Raw genomic sequence first — 14,318 nt, 5'->3', positions numbered from 1 at the left:
CCTTGTCATTATACAATTTGTTTATAGCTCTTGAGCTTTGAAGAGTTGGCTGGGGCTACTGCCTAGAGAATGGCATTCAGCTCTGACACACTGGCCCCAATCCACATACAAGAAAGAAGGCCTGGAAAAAGATTACCAGCCAGATCAGCACTAGGCGCACCACCACAAAAGGTGCAACATTTCGCGATGTTGAGCAGAAAAAGCAAGTAAAATCTAGCTTTCAAATCACTAGGCATTCTGCACCTGGCCACAGAAGATTAAAGTGCTGGCAACAATCAAAGAAACATGAATTTTTCACCAGTTTCCAAAAAAGGGATTGAAAGTCTCCAATACAGAAAGTTCAATCAATGAAGCACAGCAATTTCTGGGGACTCTTCTACCATTGGAAACATTTTCAACATGTGGAATTTCACTTCCAGTGTTACAGATTTAAGACCTCAATTCCATTACAGATTGCTTGTAAACATTTGTTTAATGAAACAAATCTCCACTCCCCTCCACCTCCACCTCTTCCCTGCCAAAAATATTTTAGTATATTTTGATTATTTTCTTACAATTTCATAAGTAGAAATCAGACCAGCAACAGACCACGTGCTATATTAAATTTCAACCTTACTGACTCTCCCTAATTTCCACCACACTTAAGAGAATGTTGAATACTCGTTTTATGTTTCAAGCAGTGTTTATTTTAATCCACTTAGTAATGTTAAGCACTACAAACTATAATTACTATTGGACATGAACTCATGATTAATAATAAATGCATGTCTTCCAAAAACAGCAAAAATAGAGCTGCCATGTTTTCTGCAAATATAGGATAGGTACCTAAAAAAACAAGCACAGTGTCAAAGAAATTGAATGGTGCACAACCACCTTTGAGGTAAGCCCAACCTAACTAAGTTGCTCAAGGGAAGCATCCACCTTATTATCACCCATGATGTTACATAACAAGCAGAAAAGAAAACAAACCATCTCAAGAAGAATCTAAACACAAAGATTTAACATCAAAGCAGTATGACACCATTAAAGTGGTGGGCCATAAATAGTTCCAACAATTAAAAGAGTCGATTATTTTTCAAACATTAAAGAAGTTATGTAATTTTTAAAATTACATAGGTCCCAATTTTATTACTGTAATAGGCCACAATTTTTTCAAAGAATGATTAGGTTCTAATATTTCAAGCTTGAAGAGGCCCCATTTTTTTTGTTTTTACAATTACATAGAGTTACAGATTCTACAGCACAGAAACAGGTCATTCAGCCCAACTGGTCTATGCCAGTGTTTATACTCCACACAAGCCTCCTCCCATTCTAATTACCTCTTCCTATCCTGTCCCCTTATCCCTCTATTCCCTACACCCTCACATATGCATCAAACCTCCCCTTAAATGCATCAATGCTATTTGTTTCAACCACTCCACATTCTCAACACTGTAAAAAAATTCCTCCTAAAATTCTTTACTTGATCAGTTAGTTACATTTATGTCCCCTTGTTCTAGACTCACCCACAAGTGGGAACAGTTTCTCCACATCCATCCTGTCAAACCCCTTCATAATTTTAAAGACCTATCTCAGGTCTTCTCTTTTCCAGAGAAAAGAGCCCCAGCCTGCTCAATCTTTCCTGATAGTTGCATCCTCTCAATTCTGGTATTATCCTCGTAAATCTTTTCTGCACTTCCTCCAGCGCTTCAATATTCTTTTTGTAGTATGGAGACCAGAACTGTATGCAACACTCAGAGTGTGGTCTAATCAAGGGTCTAAAAAGAGCAATGCCTACAAGTACCGACAAGATTTCTTAATGTCTGAACAGACATCGATTTTTCCAAGTTTATTCCTGATTAAAGATGTTATGATGTAAAGTTCCAGCAAAGCTTAACAATGAAAACGCCTATCACATACAGGCATAACAGGTAAATGTGGACAATTTTATAATGGAATTTTTGATTGCATCAGTTTGACATAGGATTTTTTGCATTTTGAAATGTAATGTTGTGACCAACCTATCATTTTTAAATACATAATACATATTATTCAGGCTGAAGACAGATTTTCTCCACCTTCTTTCCTGATGGCACAGATTCACACAGGGATATGGTTGCATGGATCCTGGCTCCTCTCTAATACCTATGAATTCTCCATATGTGAGCCTAGACAATGATTATCAGTAGGCTATTCAACATTGGGAGCAATACAGCTGTCCTCACCCGATATCCACACATGCACATTTTCCAACCTGCGCCACAGGATAAACAAAGCAGGATTGGGAAATCTGGTGGATTTTTGCTCTTTCTAAATTGAATGCACTAATGCCAGTATTAGATAAGCTAAGTAAACACAAACTAGGCATCAGAAACCTGGCATCTCATTTGATTTGAATACCTTAGTTTTACACTGGGCAGTGCATTTACAAGCAGAGCTATCATGGGGACAGCTGAACACAGATTTCAAGCAATTGGGCATGTTTTATTTACTTGTTCAAATAAAATTATGCTTTTGTTTACAGTCTACTGAAGAGCAAATTGCACTAGCAGAAAAAATTACAGTTAAATACTGTATAGCTGAAATCCTGCTAAAAAAAATTAATCCAAGTCCCTAAGACCATAAATGTGCTCATTGTTCAAGAAAAAATGCACAAAATTATCTTAGCATAAAAAACACTTCTCATTAAAATAACTTGAAGCAATTAGAGAACATAAATATATAAATACTTGGCTTTTCAGCATTTAGACCAATAGAATCTGAGAATTAAATGTTTATGACTTTCAAGTGACCTGTATAGTTTCTAATGCAACACTGTCAAAAAGATCTTATCTCATTTGCCATGTAAATGTTGAATGATGAACGCAGAAGGATAGCAGTCATTTATGATGTCATTATTGCTGGTTTACGGCAGTGGTTTTCAAACTTGCCTGTGTGGGAGACCCCCTCCAAATATTCACACACTCCTGGGGACTCCCTAATCTAACTTCCAAAAGACAGTCTCAGCTATCCAAAAGGAAGCAGTGCTATCAGTGCAACAAATGTTGTTCTTTACTATATAGCAACAAGAATAACTTGCTAATAAGTCAACAAATACAAAACTCTAATGATTTTGCAGACTTCCTAAGATCTGGGGACCCCAGTTTGAAAGCCAATGACTTAAGGGGAAATCATTTGCAGTAAATTAATGGGAAATTCTATGCTCAATATGGACTTTGAAGTTTTTAAATTGTGAATGACACAATGGGCATGATTTTAACACTGAAAAATGGGTGGGTTGGGGGCGGTGGGGCATTGAAAATCGCACCCATTTCAGACCTGCCCCCAAGCTGCATCCAACTCGCCCATTTCCGGTTTTCACCGGGGCGGGACGAGGGGCGGGCAATCAGCCCGCTCCCAGGAGGCAGGTTGGTGACTAAAACCTTTCAAGGAGGCTCTGGGCCTCCATTTTTACAGGTTTAGCAATTTCAACCCCTGGCCCCCAGGATTCCTGGGCCTTCTCCTTCACGCCACGTGAGAGGGGGTGAGAAGGCCCAAAAGTGCAGGTAAGTGCCTTTCTGGCACAGCTTGTGGGCCCAGAGGAGCAGGAGTGCTTCCCCCAGGCCCTACAAGCCTATCTGCAGCAACCCCCCCCCCCACCGATCTCCGACCCCTCCCCCCCCCCGATGACCCCCGGCCCCCCACCTAATTGCAGGGCACCCCCTCATCTGACCCCCGATCCCACCCCCATGACTGACACCCCCATGATTCCCATGCCCATCAGTGCCCCATGCTCACCCATGCCACCCCGTGCCCGACCCCATCCATACAATCAAAGGCTTACCTGAAGACTTACCTTTTCAAGTCCACTCCCTGGCTGCTCTCCCGTCTGACTGAGGCCAGCAATTTGACCGCCCCCTCCCCCCACCCCCCCCGCTCCCTTCCCAGCTTGGAGTCAAAATCATGCCTAATAAGTGGGACTCAACCAAAAAGAGAGATCGATAGAATTCTAAATATTAAAAGGCATCAAGGGATATGGGGATAGTGCAGGAAAATGGCACTGAGGTAGAAGATCAGCCATTTCTTATGTTCTTATGTTGTTAATAAAATGCAACTTCCCCAACCCCTTTCTTCCTCACTCATTTGTCCAGATACTATTTATTAAGGGTCCATCACAGTCGAGCACAATACTGTCTTCATTCAGTGTCCTCAGATGCACTTCTAGCAGGAGACACTGGATAAATCAGCAATGGGAATTTTATAGCAAACAAAGACACTGCAGCCCCAGATCTGATCATCAAACCAAGTACGGGCCAGGGTTTTGAACCCAAGGCCTTTGTATGGCACAGCACCGCATCACATGGTGCATTCATCCATTAAGCCATCAAAGGATTTCAAAACATATAGTTTTAAACATATAGTTTTATATCACATTTGTACCCCAGATACTTTTCAAAGTAAATTTTTGGATCAACTGGGCATCTGACATGCACAGAAACCCTCATCACATTTAAGAATCTGAGTCAAGCTCCTGAGAAATGTATACAGGTAAAATCTCTGTCTGATACAGAATGCATGTTCTCTCTCTGTAGGAACACACCTGACTTACCCAAGTCCAGGGAGTTTATGCTCAGTTTGGCAGAGCCAAGGCTTAGGGATTCCCCCAGGTGCTTGTCCAAGGAGGGTCACCCAACCCATTTGGGTAATGCAGTGTTATTTGAAGCCAAATGGGGGGAATTTCAGCCCTTTGTGTAGTCCAGACTAGCTGGTCAAGTTAACTGTGGATCTGCCTGGTTCCGGTATCAGGTTACAGTCTGCCACAGATGGTTGACTTAACTCTGAACTTCTATGAGCAGGCATGTCATCTTGGAGCCACTTCCCAGAGAATTGTGAGGCTGAAGAATTCACTTCCAGAGTTAATGGTTGAGGCAAAAACGATGTCAACATTCAAGATTAGAATGGATAAGTGGATAAGGGATATGGGATCAAGGCAGGTAAATGTGATTAGAACTATTTGCTCGCATGGAGGTTAAGTGCTGGAGTGGTTGGGCCGTATGGCCTGCTTCCATGTTGTAACTTCTATATATTCATACTGGTCTGCTAAGTAGCTATTAAAAGTATAACACTATTAATCTATTCAACCATATATGCACTATATATTTCAATCGCTGTACTATTACATATGCCATATTTCTCAAGTTGTGCGGAAGTTGTTTAGTCCAGCTCAACCTTTCTGCTTAACTGCAATGTCAAATCATAGAAATCAAATTAACTATCAAAGCAGAGATAAGGCTGAACAGTGCCATTCCCCTAATGTTATTATTGATAACATTACACTGAGTATACAGTAAAATGGATGCTTTTCACATGGCTTGTAGCTCTCCTGGTAGCTGTATCAATACCATAGAAAGGTCATGAAAATGATCCAGTGAGCTAACTTTCCCACCAAACTGCTCGGTAAAGTAACTCATCTGAAATAGTACCTGATCAAAGAGGAACTCATCCATCTACCGAGATTTCTTGATTTTGAACAGTCCCCTTCATTAGTTGATAATGAAGAGATACAGATTTAAATGAAATGTTGATATAGGGTACAGCACTGAGATAATACTTAGACTAAACTATATGAATGTATCATATATGTAGTTATTTATTACAGTACAGGGGGTTTCTTAGACCGCTGGTTCTCAAACTTTGAGCGACCGCACTAAAATAAAAGCTGTGACATCTCAACCAATTATTAGTGATTAGAACATTAACTTTCTATCCAAAATACAATTGCTCTAACCAACATTACTCACTATCAAAGAAATGGTGAACACAGCATGAAAATATAATGAAAAAAGAATCAGCTTTGTTAAACAAAGCAAAAGGAAATGCAAAAGAGTGGGACTGAGCCTCTTTCTAAAGTGTGTAATAATGGAAGTTACGTTTTAAAAAATTTAAATTGAAAACAGCAAAATATTCCCTTTTTGATAATTAAAGAACTGATCGTAACCTGTTGAATTTTTCTTCTTTAAAAGATTAATTACAATTTTTTTACTTTTTGGCATGATTGTCCATTTTCCTTTCTCTACGCTCTGTAACAAATATTTTCTGTTCAAACCAACAACATTAATTATTGGTAAAACATCCTGTGAGTTGCAGCTCAATCCAGAAGTTTTGAAAACTAAGGCAAGTACAATTGAATATAAACTTTGGGGACTTTTACCATTTTTATATTACACAAAATACTGTACTTTCAATAAGTGACACATTTGGCTTGCCACAAATGTTTGAATAACACACACAAAGGTTTGAATTGCACCTATTTAAATTCACCTATAGTGGAACCTCAATTATCCACTGTAATGGAAGGAAACCCCATGTAGATAATCAAAATTCACAGATAATCAAGTTCATCCAAGTTACACTGCTGATTGCCGCTCCGAATTTTGAAAGTGCTAGCTCTCTCGATCTCAGATCTCTCCAGCAGCAGTCTCTTTCGTTGCTCTCCTCCAAGAGGCAAGATCAGCTTGCCCTACAATATCTAAAATATCAACTGATCTGCTGGTTCAAAGCTCCCCCATAAATGCACATAACTCCAGTTGCCAGACCTGCCAGTGACCCAAAAGAGAACAATAAAAAAGCTACCTCAACACCAATCACAGACTCCCACCTTTAGCCACAGAGGTGGACACTGAAGCTAGTGTATGCTCACCTCCAGACGATCAACAATGTAGAGCTTCCAACTTCAAAATCAATTCAGAACCAGCCTTGTTAGAGGCACCTTTGTGCTGGTGAACAAAGCATGTGTTGAATGTAGCACCAGCTATTTATTGTACCTGTTTAAACAAGCAGGCTCCGTATTAATTTCAAATTTGCCAATCTGCTGAGATCAACACTGCAGGGCCTGCCAATGGGACTGCTGGAGGTGAGTGCATGCTGCCTTTAGTGTTCATCTCTATAGGAGGACTGTGATTGGCATTAGGAGTGCATTCCTTGACCATCTCTCTTAGGTCTGGCCTCTGGAGTTGCATATAGGTGTGTGGGAGACAGTGGATCAGCTGATCGATCAGCTTTTCCAGAACCAGCCAATTTTGCTGGCAGAAGCAGAACAACAGAGGCAAGTAAAGAAATAAAATCAGCATCACAAAGTCCCACTGGTCCCCCATTATGCTTAAAAAAATCTCACTAATAATTGAGAACGGATACTGTAACTGTATATACAATTCATATGTAAATCAATTTATGCTGTAGCCATTTTAAAAACTAACAGTCTCAATTAGTTCTCAATTTGGTATTTGTATTGTTTACCTATTCCATTTCTGTGCATGGTTATAAGACAGACATATATCTGTTCTGATAACCTGTCCTCTTTTCAATTCACATTGTGTCCAAGTGTAAATCCAAATTATATGTTCTTATGCATACTCATCAACAATTTAAATACACTGAAACTCTAATATTTGGTTTTAAAATGAAAACATTGTATTAAAGCTCATTTTTAATTTAGGTAACAACAAAATCAGTTTTAAATGTGTAATTATTAAGACATTGTGAAAGGACTAAATGGAATTGTTCTTGATTCCAAATGGCTAAACATGGGATTTATTTTCGTACAACTAAAAACAGCAAAAAAAGTTACAATAAATATTGCTTATAAAATTAACTTGCCAATCGAAGGTAAAAAATGTTGCTAAAACAAATTATTTGTCAACGTAGCCAAATGGGACTTGAGTATCACCACGAAAACAAACAAAGTTTGAGAACCCATGGCCACGTGTGAGCTCTGAGCCATCAATCAACCTGCACAGAAAACCCAGCCCTGAGCAGGTAGGTGCACCAAACCAGTATAAACATGTCCATTGCTGAAATACAAAGAAAGGGGGCAAAAAGAATCCTATTCCTCTCTGTGCTTCAGTGTGGATTGCCACTTTCTGGTTTCCGTACTCATCACTCCCCTGGAGCAGGCCCTCACCTCACTGAAGACTTACAGTTTGAGAACAGTCTTAAGCCATGTCAGGGTCGGCACAATTTCGCAGAACAGCCAAGTTCGACACTGCATCCCACAAAAATCCAACTGGCACAATTGCCTGAAAATCCAACTTAAACCAAGCATTTACTTTTCTTAAAAAAAGAAAAAACTACAATCCTATCCTGCAGTAAAATTTCCATCAGAATACGTAAATTGACCACAGAGGATATTGCAATCAACACGTGGAGTAGTCTGGAAGTTACTTATCAAACATTTAAACACTTGATTTAGAAAGGCGGTAGCCCCCGTGTCCACAGCTAGACAATGCAATTATGCAGCCTCCTTTCATCAACACTTGATCTACACTGACAGCATTTCCTATCAAGCAGCAAAATTGAAAATATTGGGAATACAAATCTAAACTTCTGCTGAAAATACTTTTTAAATTCCATTTCGATTGTGGTTCATTTCTAGTACTATTTTTATCTGGTTATTGTCACATTGCTGTTTGTGCAAACCTTGTAATGCCTAAATTGGCTGCCACATTCCCCACATTACAAGAGTGACTACAATACAAACGTACTTTGTTGATTGTAGAGCGCTTTCGGACGTCCCAAGGTCACGAAAGGCGCTATATAAACTCGAGGTGAGGTGAGAGTGACTGCCCTTGACATCAAGGCAGCAGTTGACCGAGTGTGGCACCAAGGAGCCCGAGTAAAATTGAAGTCAATGGGAATCAGGGGGAAAACTCTCCAGTGGCTGGAGTCATACTTAGCACAAAGGAAGATGGTAGTGGTTGTTGGAGGCCAAACATCTCAGCCCCAGGTCATTACTGCAGGAGTTCTTCAGGACAGTGTCCTAGGCCCAACCATTTTCGACTGCTTCATCAATGACCTTCCCTCCATCATACGGTCAAAAATAGGGATGTTCGCTGATGATTGCACAGCGTTCAGTTCCATTCGCAACCCCTCAGATAACGAAACAGTCCATGTCTGCATGCAGCAAGACCTGGACAACATCAGGCTTGGGCTGATAAGTTGCAAATAACATTCACGCCACACAAGTGCCAGGCAATGACCATCTCCAACAAGAGAGAGTCTAACCACATCCCCTTGACATTCAACAGCAATACCATCGCCGAATCCCCCACCATCAACATCCTGGGGATCACCATTGACCAGAAATTTAACTGGACCAGCCACATAAATACTCTGGCTACAAGAGCAGGTCAGAGGCTGGGTATTCTGCGGCGAGTGACTCACCTCCTGACTCCCCAAAGCCTTTCCACCATCTACAAGGCACAAGTCATAGAGTCAAAGAGTCATAGAGTTATACAGCACGGATAGAGGCCCTTCGGCCCATTGTGTCCGCGCCGGCCATCAAGCCCTGAAATGTGATGGAATACTCTTAAAGTCAGGAGTGTGATGGAATACTCTCCACTTGCCTGGATGAGTGCAACTCCAACACTCAAGAAACTCGACACCATCCAAAACAAAGCAGCCCGCTTGATTGGCACACCATCCACCACCCGAAACATTCACTCCCTTCACCACCGGCACACTGTGACTGCAGAGTGTACCATCCACAGGATGCACTGCAGCAACGCGCCAAGGCTTCTTCGACAGCACCTCCCAAACCCGCGACCTCTACCACCTAGAAAGACAAGGGCAGCAGGCACATGGGAACAACACCACCTGCACGTTCCCCTCCAAGTCACACACCATCCCGACTTGGATATATATCGCCGTTCCTTCATCGTCACTGGGTCAAAATTCTGGAACTCCCTTCCTAACAGCACTGTGGGAGAACCTTCACCACACGGACTGCAGCAGTTCAAGAAGGCGGCTCACCACCACCTTCTCAAGGGCAATTAGGGATGGGCAGTAAATGCTGGCCTTGTCAGCGATGCCCACATCCCATGAACGAATAAATAAAAAAAACAAGCCAAATTATTTCTATTCAAAAAATCCAAAATAAACTTTTTTTTAGTGCAAATGGGTCTCAAAACATAAGAACATAAGAAATAGGAGCAGGAGTAGGCCAATCGGCCCCTCGAGCCTACTCCGCCATTCAATAAGATCATGGCTGATCTGTGATCAGTAGCCCTTCTTGTTCTAAATAAAGATCAAATTTAAATAAATATAAGATTCAAATTATGACCATGCACAGAGACAGACAGGATTCATTGTGGGAGCACCATCACCACAGGGACTGCAGCAGTTCAAAAAGAATGCCCGCCAACATCTTATCAGGGCATCCAGGGTTCGGTAATAAATGTCGGCTTGCTAGCATCACCTGAATCCCATGAGCAAGAACTTGCATCTATATAGCACCTTTCACGACCTCAGGTCGTTACAACGTGCCAATTAAGTATTTTTAAAGTGCAATTACTGTTGTAATGTAGGAAACGCAGCAGCCAATTTGCACACAGCAAGATCCCACAAACAACAATAAAATAAATGACCAGATCACCTATTTTAGGTGTTGGTTGAGGGATAAGTGCTCGCCAGGACACCGGGAGAACTCCCCTGCTCTTTGTTTGCTTGAGAGGGCAGACAAGGCCTTGGTATAATGTCTCATCAGAAAGTCATCACCTCTGACAGTGCAGCTCTCCCTTGGTACTGCACCGAAGTGTCAGTCTAGATTATTTGCTCAAGTCTCTGAACCCACGACCTTCTGACTAAGAGGCAAGAGCGCTACCATTGGGTTAAGGCTGACACCTAAGTTCTAGATTCCAAATCTGAGGCACACTGATCAGGGGGTGCTGACTAGAGGTTATAGCATCCCTTGTAGGAGAGAGGGATAACCTGACTGGAGACTCACACCTGGGTGGTCTCTTAATGCCTACTGGTGGCTGACTATAAGGACATTAGTGGTGGCCTCAGAACAGGCATGCATTTATCCTCAGTTGCAGACATGAGGTTAGGAAGATGAAAATAAGTTAAATGCAAATCTGAAAAAAATAACGAGGGAGACTTATCCAAAAATACTCATAAATTAGTTTAAAAAAGAATTAAATTTAACATTAAATTTGTATTAAAGTCAAAGCCTATATATACACACACACACACACACACAACTGTTAAATGCCTTAGACTTCACAAGAAAGCAAAGAACAGCTGAAGACATTGTGTTGTGGTTTTGAACCAGCGAGTGTTAAACTTAATCTATGTAAAGATGAAAAAAATGCTGTATCCTATTTCAACTGGATAATAAAACTATTAAAACATAAGATCATCCAGCAGTGCATTAAACATACCCTGATTACATTACAGATTTACTTAAAGAGACACAGTTATCACAAACACTTATGTAAGAAATGCAATTCCGATACACAAACAACAACCAGATTGTCCATCATCATCTTTGATCATCTTGTTCCAGTTCAAATTCCAAAAATTGTTTTTCATAATAAAAGAATTACTGTCTTCAAGCCAAAAATTCCTGTAGCCAATGCACCTTCTTTGAAAATGTGACAGCATTAACCCAAGGTTAATTTAATCTAGTGTTTACATCACACATTTCCCCTGAATTTGAACCCAGGCATACCCACAGGTCATATGTTTCAAATTGCAAGTCCATTACAGTTGATTACTACATAAAGTGGAGCAGGGGACAAGTAGGAATTCAGATCAGATTGCCTACACTACGTGACTGAACGTGATGCATACCACATATATTTTTTTTTAAGTTTTAATCTGTTTAAAAAGGCATGTTTAATTAACAAATGTGAAATTATAGGCATAGTATGACAAATGTGAAATTATAGATAATAAAGTTTCATTCCAAACTTTCATAAATAAATCTTGTTTAAAATGTGCTGTGAATATTCGTATAGTGTTAAAACATTGTAAAACTAAAAGTTCTGTCACAAGTTGCATTCTCCCTTCTAAATGCTAGCTCAAAGTCAGCTTTATCCTTTGTTTTCAATATTTCCATCAAAAAAAACAGAAACTGATTGCAAAGGCACGGGAAGCTAATTTAAAATAAAAATTAATAATAGCTACCTCGTGATATATTTAAGAAACTAATGCAATCTCGGAGTTCAGGCAATATATTTATAAACCATATTCCTATTTCAAGTTTTGCTTTCATGGTTCGGGATATCATCTGAACCCTTCGACTGGATCAATTCCTTATAATTAGGTATTCATTATCCTGTGTCCTGCTCAAAGAATCATCACCTTTATCTCTCAGTCCTTTTTAAAAATAAAATTTTCAGCTTGATTGCATTTTTTAAAAAACTTTTTTTTCTAATAAAGCAACTTTTAAAAGTAATGTTTCAGAAGACATCGCATTTTCACGTGTATTCTATTAGCTACATCAACCATTGAAACCGAGACGGTCTCTTTAAACATGCTGCAACAAAGCACGGGTTGAAGTTAGCTTTTTGCAAGGGGGGGGGCACAAATCATTGCTTCCAGTATAGGCATTTTGGAAAGTTGAATATAAACACGTTAAAATAAAAAGTCTGTAATATCTTGGCGTGAAACCCCTTCTAGGAAACCTGAAAGAACAAAACAAGGGGAGTGCAAAAAGTAAGCGCTGGCAGTTGAGCCGCAGATTGAGGCAGACAGCCTCCCTTTAATAGGCATGTCTGACTTGGTCTTTCAAACCACTCAAGGACGAGTGGAAATCTGGGATCAAATAAAGGGTTACTTTTCTGCCTCTGAGTGCATCTATGCACACACACATATTTCATCTTCAATGTAACAGATAAGCTCTTACAGCTAAGAATCTCGAGTCCCCTTACCTGTTTACATGTCGTTATTGTGTGTTGCTATTCCATTAAAGCCACAAACAGCGCGCTCCCCTTCAAACTTTCCAAATGTGCTTTTTAAAAAATTTCCACAAGTGGAGATTGGGACGGTAATCCCGTTCCGGATAAAGGATCCACGCCGTCCACTCGTCTAAAGAACCTCGGGATCGGTCTGCTCACAAAAAAATGTGTTTCGAGTTACACGGAGAGCCCGTACTTCACCGCTCAGAACTACTTTTGTTTCGCAAAACGTTTTTTTCTTCTTGTTTTGAACTCTCCTGCCCGCGTCCGGCAGCTGCCAGCGGTCAGAGCGCCTTGTGATCGCCAAGTTGTTGTTTTTTATTTTTTTCCCCCCGATCGCTTCCCTTGTAGCCGAGACTATTTTCGATGAAATAACATGGTCAGAGTTTGTGGGTTTGGAAAAAAAAATCTGCGCCTCGTGACATCAGAAATGTGGAATGTGAGGAATGTGAGCTGATGAAGGGCTGAGATGTCGTTACTTCTTAATGGTCACACAACGAAAACACACCCAGCCAGCGTCTGTTTAAAGCTGTACTGCATCAACTTAACCATCTATTATTAATGTTTTTCCCACGCAGTATTTTAGAAAAATCGATTGGGGTTGTTCTGCTAACAAAATGTGCTGGTGGCTGGATTAGCGTCAAAAATGCAATCTTTTACCTTAAAAGTAGATTTGGAGTGAACACCTCTAATATATTGAAATATGAAATTAAAGCATTTTCTTGAGGAATGCGTGTCGCCAGTAAATCGGATGATTATGTTATGGGAATGTGTAGTTGAGCGATGACACCAGCACCTGCAGAGCTAGCTCACGGATGACACCATGTGGGGGATGATGGGCTTTAAAGACTTTACTAGTTTATCCTTTCATTTGGTTTTGGTCCAACTCCCCTGAGCCCAAAATATAATACCTGCAATATTATTTTACCTCCACTTCCACCCTTAATTCCTCGACTGTTGCTTTGCTGTCTGACCGCCTATAATAACATCCCTCCTGAGTTCCACTCTACAAAAAACTCGGACTCATCCAGAAGCTGCCTATTATACCTCTGGAACAATTCCCACTTATGCTCCTAACTCACTCCACTGTTACCAAAATATTCATCCACTTCTTTGTCATCTCAAGGTTTGAGTTCTCCAGTGCTCACTTTGCCAGTTTCTCCAGCTCTACACATGCTCCAACTCATCCAGAACTCGCTAGCCCACACCTTGGGCTCTATTTTCACGGGAAATTGCGGGTGCATTGGGGGCGGGGGGCTCCGAAAATCGGGGAAATCCCGTTTGGGTTCAGAAGCTGGCTCCAACCTGCTGACTTCCGAGTTCCCCATGGACGCACCTGTGTGCGCGCGGGCGTCCCGAATCCAGAAGTCCAGCCAGCAATTAAATCCGGCGGGATGATAGTTAAAGAGCCAAATGTGCCTTAAGTACCTCATTGAGGTACTTAAGGCACATTACCTGTGACATATTAGGTAGTTAGAACGATTTTTAACCTACCTGGGCAGCTTTCCCACGGCTTCGATTCACGCCTGGCGAAACCAAACATGAGGGGCCGGATCAGGCAAAAAGAAACAAAATAAATTAAATAAAAAACCACTGCACGAAGTTAAAACACAAAATCAACCT

At 40.8% G+C, this 14,318-nt stretch overlaps 1 protein-coding gene across 1 annotated transcript in view; it reads right to left on the bottom strand.

Moving 5' to 3' along the window:
- The window catches only part of LOC137324524 (tyrosine-protein phosphatase non-receptor type 14-like), a 260,760-nt gene extending 247,636 nt beyond the window's left edge, over positions 1-13,124 (bottom strand). The window contains exon 1 of the mRNA XM_067988918.1: positions 12,669-13,124. The gene's annotated coding sequence lies outside the window, so the exon portion shown is untranslated. The remainder of the gene's footprint in view (positions 1-12,668) is intronic.
- Positions 13,125-14,318: the final 1,194 nt, after the last annotated feature.

The sequence above is a fragment of the Heptranchias perlo genome, chromosome 8, assembly GCF_035084215.1.
Source record: "Heptranchias perlo isolate sHepPer1 chromosome 8, sHepPer1.hap1, whole genome shotgun sequence".
NCBI lineage: Eukaryota > Metazoa > Chordata > Chondrichthyes > Hexanchiformes > Hexanchidae > Heptranchias > Heptranchias perlo.
This window is presented reverse-complemented; position numbering and strand designations above follow the sequence as displayed.